This window comes from Nicotiana sylvestris, chromosome 8, assembly GCF_000393655.2.
Source record: "Nicotiana sylvestris chromosome 8, ASM39365v2, whole genome shotgun sequence".
Lineage (NCBI taxonomy): Eukaryota > Viridiplantae > Streptophyta > Magnoliopsida > Solanales > Solanaceae > Nicotiana > Nicotiana sylvestris.
This window is the reverse complement of record NC_091064.1, coordinates 204,562,888-204,575,113: the sequence shown is the minus strand read 5'-3', so window position 1 is coordinate 204,575,113 and position 12,226 is coordinate 204,562,888.

Sequence of the window (12,226 nt, the reverse complement as noted above, 5' to 3'; positions counted from 1 at the left end):
ATTTTTGTCGCTAAATCCATAGATAAATTGAGGGCGCCAATATCTAGTGCCAACAATTAGCGACAAATTTTCGATTTCGTCGCTATTCCGTCGCTATATTATATACTAACTATTTTTTGGCTTTTTTTGCAATGAAACTATTATTTTGTAGCCAACCCGTCGCTAATCAGCGACGGAACTAAATTTGTTGCTAAAATCCATCGTTAAATGCTATTTTTTGTAGCGATGCCTCCGTCAGCCCTGTGTACCTATCGAAGCCAGCTCTATTGTTGAGTCCCCGAGGATTCTGGCCTCAGTCCATCCTTCGATCGTTGCGGGGTATGTTGCGCCTTAGGGCGTTCCTCTTGTCGTCGATGTATGGTCGGTACCTTTCTTCGTTTGGCTTTGGCTCCTTCGCCAAAAGCCTGCTTGGGTATACCGAGCCCGAGGGGGCTCCCAGTTGGTCATCCTCGGCCTTGATTTTCGATTGATATCGATTGTGAATGTTCGACCAAGTCACGGTGGGATATTCGACCAGGTTCTACTTCAGTTGCTTTGAAGCCACCAAGCTTCGCTCATTCAGACCTTGAAGGATTGTACTGCCTAGTCGTCGGAGACTGGTGGTAGTTCCATCCGTTCCATTTGAAAGCGAGATACGAACTCTCACAGCATTTCGTTCTCCCTCTGCTTGATCTTGAAGATGTCAGACTTCCTTATTGCTACTTTGATGGTACCGGCATGTGCCTTTATGAAAGAATCTGCCAACATGGCAAATGAGTCTATGGAGTTAGGAGCTAGGTTGTGATACCACATCATGGCCCCCTTCGATAGTGTTTCCCCGAACTTCTTTAGTAAGACGGACTCGATCTCGTCGTCCTTTATGTTATTGCCCTTCACTGCGCAAGTGTATGCAGTAATGTGCTCATTGGGGTTTGAGGTCCCTGTCACACCTCCTTTTTCTACTACACCCCCGGAAGGGAGTATATAAGGGAGTTTTTCCAATTAAAGGACAATCGAAACGGAATTATATTTATTAAAAGATTCAGAGTCGCCACTTGAGAGATTTATGGTGTCCCAAGTCATCGGTTCCAATCCCGAATCGAGGAAAAGATTGACTCTGTTTAACAATCCGCGAACCAGAAATCCGGATAAGGAATTTTGTAACCCGGGAGAAGGTGTTAGGCACTCCCGAGTTCCGTGGTTCTAGCACGGTCGTTCAACTGTTATATTCGGCTTAATTATCTGATTTAGTACATGTTCAGACCTACATACATTTTAACCTTTTAACCGCTTTATTTAATTATTAAGAAGATTGCAACGTTATTAAAATACGTCTCGAACCACGTCACATAAATGCACCCGTGGCTTTCGACATATTTTAACATTGTTGGGATTTGGATTTGGGTCACATAAATGCGCACCCGAGTTTAGGAAAGTAATATTATTAACTAACGCGCCTAAAAGTCTTTCGCATTTGCAGCTTTGCGAGGGCCGTGGAATTTAACTAAACGGCACACCTCGAATTCTAAGGATCAATACATGATTAACTAAAATGAGAGCCATGCAACTTGAGGTTTTACTCGGCACGGCACACCTTAATTCCTTTCAATTCCAGGCCAGCGCAACTAAATGGATTCATGTCTACATAATCAATCCAATATCCCTTTTAATGTGATCCAACACTCACGTTTCACGAATAATCCTAGCGCGAGTTAAATTGCAAGCAGTTGGTACGACCTTCACTTCTTTTAACTTTCCAATTCATTGAATTATAGATAAAGAAAAATCTAACAAAATGAAAATATCTTGCTGCCTTCGAGCTTGGGCCCAGAACGAGCCCACTTCTTTGAGAAGCTGAAATCAGTAGGTGCAGGACTCAAGATCGAGTCCCCACGGCACACAAGCAACGACTGATTATGTAGACACAAGCCAACGCCGGCATTATGCAACAGGCCTTAACTAAGTCTTTAAACATTCAATGGACAATCACAGGAGATTGTAGTGATGACAAAATCCAGTTTTTGGAAATTATACAATATGTGATTCTAACTGGTAAGTAAAACCTAACTAACCTAAGCAATAACATGAAGGCCCGAGCCTTAACTAAAGCTCATATTAGCAGGACATGGGGGGTCGACATTAAGCAACAATGACTTTGAGGCATCAAGTTTGATACCATATCATTCGAACGCCAACAAACAATTTAACACAGGCCAACAGGATACTATAAAACATAACTAAGCATTTCCCTAACCTACAACTATTCTCAAACAAATCTGATAGTTAAGCAGAAGAATCAGGTCACTTAAAGCTTCAGTCTCATATCATAATACCCCATTCATGACAAATATACTAATCAAATATCTCTAGAGCTAAATATTACATCCATAGATGAGATTGAAAGGAGAAGAAATGGAATTCAGTAACAATAACGTCACTTTATCATATTTCCAAATTCAAACTCCATATTACACTTTAGGTGATGTCCATAGTGCCAAAGAAATACCTGGAAAGCTAAACAATAGAAAGATGAGAAGGTCAGCAACAGGCAATAGCAGTCAGCCCCAGATTCGACCACTCAGCAGATGAAATCAACTCAGGAATGCCAATGGAACAGTAAAGACTTTCAAACCGAATTTTAACCAATTCAACTACTCAAGCCATTTCCTAATTTCAGTAGTAAGATCATGAAATTTCCAAGAATTCTACACCACCAAAGAATCAAAACTCCGAACCAGAAGTAGAAATTTTAGTCTTCAACCAAAATCCAGAAGTTCCAAATTTTCTAAGAAAACTCAGCTGTTTTTATTTTCAGTATTTTTTCTCTCTATCTCTTGGGTCTGTATTTTTAACTTCTTCCAATCCTTGCCTTGAAAGGCAAGATAGAGATGTCTTTATAGGCAAGGCATTAGGGCAGGCCTTAAGAGGTCATTTTTTGCCTTTTTGGTCCCTTTTTAATTTTCATTTTAGCTTAAACACCCCTAGTTTAAATTCTGTTTTTGCGAAACAGTCCCCTCCCCAGCTTCCTAGAAGCTTCCTCAATCAGTTATAGAGAGATTCTCTACTTACAATTCCTAAACTACCCCTTAGGATCCCTGTTTTCACCCTGAAATCTATGGGTCAAGTTGACCCAATGGCTTAACTAAATGAACGGGCTGCCTTTCTTTTTGCAAATGGGTCAGAAACCCAAAGCCCAAACAAAATAAACCAAATCATTCTATAATCTCATGGAATGCAGAGGAAAGCAGCATTTAAACGATTTCAAATAAATTTAAAAATCTAGACTAAATGAATGACTTATAAATGGGCTAGAATTAACAAGATTATCAAATTAACACCAAATTTAACTAGATTAGTTATCGACTAAAATAGAAATCAGAAGTTAAAACATGTAGAATGCACAAACCAACAAAATTATTGAAAATTCTAAAAGAAAACAAAACAAAGAAGAACCTAAAATCAAAAGCTAAACAAATTCAACAAATTTAACAGAAGAGACCTAAACCTACAGAAATAATAGACGAGAGAAGAACATATGTGAAATAACGCAAAAAAACAAACAAAACAAAAAGGAAATGTGGAAACTTACCAAATAGACTCGGAATCAATATTGATATTCCAACTTAACCCAAGATAATGTTAATCGCTTGTTCCTTTTCAAGAACCAGCGAGCATCATTATTTTGTGGTACGTTGGCCTTGAAAAACTCAGAAAACTCGAGACATAACCTTGCATGCAACCAATTTCGAGAATAGGCCTTTTAGGGTTCAGACTTCAGATTTAAGATTTAAGGGATTCCGGATAGATTCGAGGGAAAAGAGTTAGAGATTTGGGGAGAGGGAACCATGGGGATTTTGGGAAGTTAATTTGGGGTGATTTGGATGTGTTAGGTTTTCGGTCATTTCTTTCGACTCAAGATTTGAGAGGCTGGGTTAGGATTCGAGAGTGGGGATTTGTAGATTCGGGAAGAGGAGAAGGAGGGGAGTGTTTGGTGTAAGTTTGGTGGCGATTGGACGTCGGCGTCGCCATCAATGGTGGTTAATCCCGGCGGCTTCTAGGGTTTGAGGGGCAGGTTTCTAAAGACGGGGGTATTGGGACGATGAAATGAGGAGAGGTAGGGTGCGTTAGGACATATATATATTGAACCCCCCCCCCCCAGTTCTAATCCGTTGGATCAGGCGATATCAACGGCCCGGATCCATCTAAATGAAACGGTGTCATTTCGTTTGGGGAGGAAATCCAGACCGGGTCAGGCGTGGGTTGGGCCGGGTATTGAGTGGTTATTACTTGGGCTGAGGCAATAAAATCGGGTTTGAGCCCAGATTTCTTTCATTCTTTCTTTTTCCTTTTTCAATCCACAATTCTTTTCTTTTCCTAAAATCAAAATAAATCCTAAATTAATTAATAATAATTTTTCAAACTAAATAAACCTACCCAAATAGATTAATCACTCATTATGGTATTTACAATAATTAATTAAACCCTAAATTTAAGGAAAAATTGCACAATTCAAAATTTAAAGTAAAAAAGGCAAAATGAATTATTTTTGCGATTTTCATTTTTTATAAAACAAACTAATTTGCTAATTTATCTAAAACATAAAATTAAATCCTAAATGTAGATGCAACATATTTTTGTATTTTTCATGAATTAAATAAAATAAATGTGCACAGACAAATGCAAATAATTAACAGAAAATGCCATGAAATCTAACAAAACTGCAAACACTAAAAGAAATTATTTTGTTTTGAATTTGTTGGAGTAATACATATAGGGAAAAAATCACGTGCTCACAGTCCCGTTGTATTTTGGGAGGTCTAGCATTCTGAACTTCTTTGGAGTGGGTTTCGAAGCTGCTTCCTCTAGGAACGGCCTTTGTATGAACTTCTTCGAATCCATACCTTTCAGGACCGGAGGTGTGCCCGGAATTTGGTCGACCCTGGAGTTGTAGGTCTCGACTTTTTTATCGTTGGCTTCTGATCAGAGCCAACCCTACACCACTACAAAGTAACGAGAGTGGTCGAAGCAACTTTTACCCGAGATGGTCCGGATCGAATCCTCATGGAGCTAGAAATGAGAATTGGATTTCTATCTAAACTAGAGATGTGTAATTGCTCTTAATTACTCTTCCAAACATCATTGGTTTTGATATTACTTCTAATTTTATGCTAATAAGATGCTAAATTAAGCTAAGAGTAAGATACTTGAAAGGTTGTCTAGATGGTTAAGGAGGCACTAGGGACGTGACTTTCTCCTAGGTGGATACTTGACGGGTTCTCGAATCTAAGGCAAGGTTGTCATGTTGGGGATTACGATATAACCAATGCACTAAACATCTCACTTTATACCTCTCGGTAGTTTGAGTGATTTTGCCCTAATTGACTTTTTCAAGACCAATTGGGTATGATAATTTGTGCAAGCAATCTAGGTTCAAGTCGGGTATTACTATCTCTAGGTTTAACCCTTTAATTGGGGCTATCAATCTCTTGAATACACCTCATTCCTTGTTGGACTAATTTTCCTAGACTCAAGTTCTCTTTCTCAAGAAGAACCCAAGTCAAATAGGCACAAATTAGTATTTGCAACCACTAATTCAACATGGAAAATACAAATTAGTCCTAATATTAAACACCCATAGACATTCAAGCCTTAAAGCTCAAGACTCATCAATTACCCATACTAGGGTTGAACCACAACCCTAGCTAATGGGTCTAGCTACACATAATAATAGAAGAAAACTGAGAAATAGATGAAGAAAAACCCGTAAGATTTAATTACAAAGATTCAATGATAAAACTACTCTAAAATTACTCAAAATGGTTAAGAATTACTGTTCACGAGCATAGTTGAAAGTTAGAATACAACTGATGACCTAATAATGGGAAAAGAAACTATTTATACTAGGCCAAATTTTCTGGACAAAAATACCCCTGCGGGGGTAGTGCGGTCCGCACAAAATCGTGTGCGGCTGCGGTGATGCTTTTGGCTTTAAATCTTTGCTCTCTGAACTTGGCCACCGCGGGCCGCATAAAATGCACTGCGGCCGCGGTGGCTTCTTTTGCGGTCCGCACAAAGAGGACCGCGGACCGCATTGGCAATAAATCTCCTAACTCCAACTCTCAGAACCCCATTATTGCGGACCGCACAATATCGAGTGCGACCGCGGTGAGTCCATTGCGGTCTGCATAAAATGCTTTGCGGCCGCAATGTTTGAGTTTCCGAATTATGCACTCTTTGAATCACCTCACTGCGGACTGCACCAAATGGAATGCGACCGCAGTGGACCTGTTGCACTGTGCCTGGACTTGTTCTTGTTACTTGTGCATGTTTCACTCCTTTTTGAGCTAGTTTTGACTAATTGTTACCTTTTTGACCAAACCTTGCAAACAAGTACAACATGTAATCATTTGGGACTATTTTGTACACATTTTTAATCAAAACTCAAGTAAGAAGGAGTGTAAATTGAACTATATCCCTAGTTATCAACTCCCCCAAACTTAAGCTTTTGCTTGTCCTCAAGCAAACAAAATAAGACCCATCCCTTAAGAGTAAATCCAAGAAAATTCAACTGACCTAAAGTGACCTCATCTAGCATCAATTGGGACTAACAATTGCCCTCAATTCAAATGAATCATTAACAACATTCGACCTTCTAAACACTATGGATTAAGTTCGACACAAGAGCATCAAGAGTTGACTCAATTCATCAAAGAAACCCTTTCTACTACTTTGTTCATTGTGGAACCCAAACTCATACTCCTCAACTCTCCCTAAGTAGACCTCACTTTTAGATTGTAGCACTCAGAACGAGGATAGTGGAAACACAATCATCTCTCTCAAAGAAAGGTCACAAGTCCGACTCTAAGTACCATAAGCTTGCTCCTTATGTAAGTTACCACTAATGTAAGCTTCATTCAACTCAAGATTATATATGACTTTTGTGGAGATATAGTGAAGGCTTTTGGTTCAGGGTAGGAAGTGTTTGGTCTAAGTAAGTTCCATCTTCCCTTTAGCACTTCAATTTGTTTTATTTTGGCACATATTCACTTGACTTTTTAAGTCATTTAACTTCTTTCTAAGGGGTTAGAGAGACACACTGTCACTTTTTTTTGTTCATTTCAAATCTTTTTTTCTCCTTTCTCAACTTTCCACACTTTTCATCTATTTACTTTTATTGAATCCCTTCATTTTTTCTACATTGATCATTCCTTTTGTCTTTTTGATTTTCTTTCTTTTTCATTGCCTTCCCTTTTCTTCATTTTGTACCTTTTTCCACTTTGTTGCATTCCTCGTCTCTCCCCCCCCAAACTTATGCTTTTGCCTTGTGCAAAGGAAAGATCGGGTGCCAAGAGAGAGTATTTTTAGAATGGGTAAAGGCTTGTATCGTAGTTTGTGAAAGAAAAAGGTCTATGGCTCAAAAGGGTTGACTAGGGATATTATCATTGGTAGACTATGGAAGTGTTCAAGACATCATTCGGATCAAGGAGAGCCTATAATCACGTCTCAAGTGAAATTACACTTAGGATTTTGCCTAGACAAACATTCAGGGCAAGTTCTAGACTAATGGCTCGGGGCTTGGACTTGCAATTCAACTTCTCACCACACAAGCTATAGGATTGCTAAAGAGATAGAGTCGGGGGCCCACAACAACCTTAGCTAAGATTTGAGCAACACAATGGTCCCGAAAAACCACTTGATGATTATCGGCCAACACAAGGGTCTCAAGGTCACAACTTTCACCATCCTATACACAACAATTTATTTTTGACCATAGGATCAAAGGCAAATGTGTTAGGCCCAAGTGAAGCTTTATCTGAGGCACCATTACTCACTAGCTACTATTTACACAAAAAGCAAAAGAAAACATACTCAAACTCTTAAGAAGGTTGTCATGCCATCCATCATCAGGAAGAACCACCTGGTTCACAAACCACCTGGTTCACACAAATTTCACCTTTGGAAAGAACTGTGGCATTAAGAAAACCAAAGGCTTATTGCACGCAAAAATTCAAACAATAAGCTATGAAAGGAAAAAATGCGGAAAGTAAAATGAATATACACAAGAGGGGATTAAGTCGAATATACATAAGGGAAAATGCATATATACATTAGAACATAACTTTATATACAGACCAAAAGTAAAAAGTAGGAAAAGTGCAATAAAATGATAAAATTATATACATACTAAAGGTAAAAAGAAAGCATGAAGAAAACGGTAATGTCATATATACAGTCATCCAAGTAGGGCTACCTCCTCAAATGAAAGCTAGCATTGTCCTCAATCCTAACTAACCAAAATAAGCACAAAACAAGATAGATAGGAAAAAGAAACTCCTTATTGGCCCTCCGTCCACATAGGATCCTAAGTCTGGGTCCCTGGGTCCTTTATCTACTCGGGAACCAGTGACTGGCTCCCTGTAATCTATGTCTCCACTAGGACCTGGGCCTGTACTAAGTCCTGAGCCTATACTGGAATCTGGGGATGGCTAGAGGAACCTCTGCGGGTCCTCCAATTCTATAACAGCATCATCCGTATGGGGAATCACCTTCTTCCTCTTGGGTGGCCTCTCTGTCTCCTACTTTGGCTAAGGCTGGGCTGCTGGAGCCGGCTCATGTAATAAAAGATCTAGAGACAAGTGATCAGCCTTCAACCTCTCTACCTCTACCCCTAACTCCTTCACCGACTCCTTTGAAGCACGAGTCTTTCTTATTTTCTTTGCCCCCTTAGTAAGCTCCTTAAATGCCTTTCCATGAGAATCAACAACATTCATGATCAATTTCTGGTTCTCTAGGAGCTTCTTCTGGTTGTCCAGAAGCTCCTTGAGAGTGTCCTCCACTGACTGTGGGACCTGTGGTGGAGGAGGTGCAGACTGGGCTGCCACCGAAGTAGATAGTACAGACAGCTTGGAAGTGGTTGTCTGCATCCAGTTGTTGATACTGGCAAGGATCTGGATCAGGCGGTGGGCAGTCAAAGAATATGCTGCAGATGAGGGGATATCTGGAGCTGTAGAAGTGGAGGGTCTTGGGGCCATGTCTGGTGTGGATGAGGGAGGCTGAGTAGGAGTTACTACTACTACTGGCTCTTCAGACTGGCCAGTTGAAGTAGTGGCTTTGCCCTTAGGGTCCTTGGGGTCATCAGGACCCTTGGTGCTGTACCAGGAGAACGGGACCTTTGCTTTCACTTTCACATCAAATCCCCTTTTCTCCACGTCTAGATCCTCAAAGTATATGGTCAGGAAATTGGGGAAGGGGTAGGATCTTTACCTTCGTTCACTACCCGTGTAATTACCTTGGACATCACATTCCCAATGTTGATTGGGTACCCTGCCATGATCGATGCCACTAATATAGCACACGAGATAGAAAGTGAGTTGTCGTGAGTCGTGGGGTCTAGTTTGTTACAAACAAATGTTTCCCACCCTTTTGCTTCAAAGTTAAGGGTCCTCCTCAGAATTTTTACCCCCGCTGTCAATCATGCTGGGGTGGTACCTGGGATTTCCAAGTACTTAGCTAGCCACGAATGGGCATCCTCCCCCAAAGCTAACTTGTCTAAGTACAAGGTCTCATCCTCCTCCGGGAAGACCAGGTAATCATTGATCGTTTTGCCATCAAATTTTACTTTCAAGTTCCGCACCTTAGTCACTGTAGTGCCCTTTTTAATGTGTGCAATATTGGTGTAGAACTCCTTGGCTAAGTGCTCATTGGCATCCTCCACATGGCCTATGAAATAGTCTCAGCCTGCTCTCTCTTTGAACTACCTCAACGCATTGGGGTTGTGAGGCAAAAGGTCCCGTGTGATAAATTTCCGCTCAGGTATTAACTTTCTCTCAGGCCACTATTCTCTGAACTTGGGGTAGGCCACTTCACTCACAAACCTGTCTTGCCATGCCTCCGGATTCCTGGTTCTCTCTACCCCTCCTACCTGGGGTTCACCCCCTCATCCGTCTTCTTCAACGGGATCCTTCCTAGATAGTGAAGTTGTAGGTGAGGTGAAATATTCATTATCACTGCCTGCAGCTGAGCCCTCAGATGACTCAGAAGATATGTGCACTGATGCTTGGACAATAGGAGAGCCCGGAGGTGTATCCCTCAATTTGTTCCTCTTCGGCCAGTCAGGAACATATTCTGGCACAGAGTCTGTCGGATGCCTCCCCGGAAGGCACATACTCACTCCTCGATTGGTCAATAGCTCTATCAGTAGCCCTGATGATCCTTTTGGTATTTTTGATGGCTTGTCGGGCTTGCGGGGTCAATCTAATCATGCCATTTCCTCTACCTCGGGAGGACTCTCCTTTTCCGTATTGTTTATCGCATCTGCCTCATGATTTCACCATTATCTACAAAGAGAACACATTCAGTTGAGCTTTGTTAGTATCAGCAGAATCAGTGAAGCATTGCAGAATAATATTGTAGACAATCAGAATTGCAGAATGCGGACCGCACAAAATGAAATGTGGCCGCAAGAAGCTACCGCGGACCACACAAAATGCACCGCGGTCCGCACTATGGCTGTCCAATGGGACGGGACCAAATTAACGGGACGAGACGGGACAACATTTAAGAGGAATGGAGGCGGGACGAGACGAAACGGTATGGGACAAACGGGACGAAACGTTCATCCCATCCCGTCCCGCTAACTAACGGGATGGGACGGGACGGAACAGGACGGGACGGGTTTGTGGGCCTTAAGTGTATTTTTTTTTAAAACGTCTAGTTTTTTGAAAGTTACTATGTTTTTAAAGTTTGCAACGGCTAGATTTTTGACTTATTTAATAAACTTAAATGTTACTATGTTAAAATGAAAATTAGAAAACTAAGTAAAGAATTATAAAATATTAAAACAAAAGACTTGTAATGAAATATTCTAGTAATTATAAATTTATAATAGAGTTATAATTTATTTAATATAATTTCAAAGTATTAACTATTAAGTAACTAAGACAATTCATAAATAAAATTCAACGCTTAGAGCCTTTTATTTTATTAATAGAACTTTCAAATCTCAAATACAAATATAATTCTTTTGAAGAGCACCTAATCTACGCAGCCACCTTCTAGGAAGGGTTCTGTTTGAACTAGGCCTCTTAGTAGCCAATTATAAATTATCATACTAATATTTGTAAGCTCCTATATAGCTTCTTTGTAACTTATCAATAATATCTCTCGGACATTCTGCTGGAATTGGCAATGTTGATTGATGTTCCATGAGCTCCATGCCGTCATCGCTCCCAGTGGTTAGTATCTCATTGTATTCTTCTTCTTCCCTAGTGGTTAATTTTTCAAAACCAAGATTTCTTCTTTCTGCATTAATCCAATCTCTGAATAATACGGAAATCTCTAGACTGTCCTCCGCTAATAAATGTCTATGATCTCCAATTTGAAATCTTGCCGCGCTAAAAGCACTCTCCGATTCTACTGATGATGCTTGAATAGCCAGGATATCTCGGACCATAATTGAAAGTGTTGAAAAAGCCTTGCCACGCTCCCTCCACCATGACAAAAGTTGTTCCTTGCCTTCTTCGTCTTTAATATTTTTCAATCCTTGATTAAGATAAGAATCAAGTTCATCATCAATAGAGGAATCAAAACCTGTTATATCATCCATATCATCCCATAAAACTTCTGCTCTAGACTTAGAAGTAGAAGGAGCAGTTTCACAACCAGTTGTATCCATAGATTTATATTTATCAAACATTGATCTAGCATAAAAATATATGCTAGCTTGGCAGTTTACGAGAGATGGTTGTTCATTTTCTTGAATTTTTAAATTCTCATAAATTTTACGAACAAGTCCCTTTGCACCTCTTAGTTTTAAAGATGGGTTAAGTAGAGTAGAAATTAACTAAACTTCGGGAATACGGAAAAATACTTTTTAAATTTTAAAATCATTTTGTTTAATGGCCGGTGCATAAGTTGGATTTATTTTATACTTATCAAATACAACAAAAATTCCACAAATATACCATAATATTTGTGTAACAATAGGATAATATATACCAGAAAATTGTTTTGTAGCATAATAAAATTTTTCTAAAAATTTAGTAAGCTCTCTGATCTCATCCCAATCAAAATCAACAATTTGATCAACGGGGTGAGCATTATGCATATTAAATACCTTTTGGATAGGCACCCGATAATCATAAGCAACTTTAAGCATTTCATAAGTAGAATTCCACCTAGTACAAACATCTTTTGGAACTTTTCTAAATGGAAGGTTAGCACTAGCATATTGTTGAGCAAATTCACG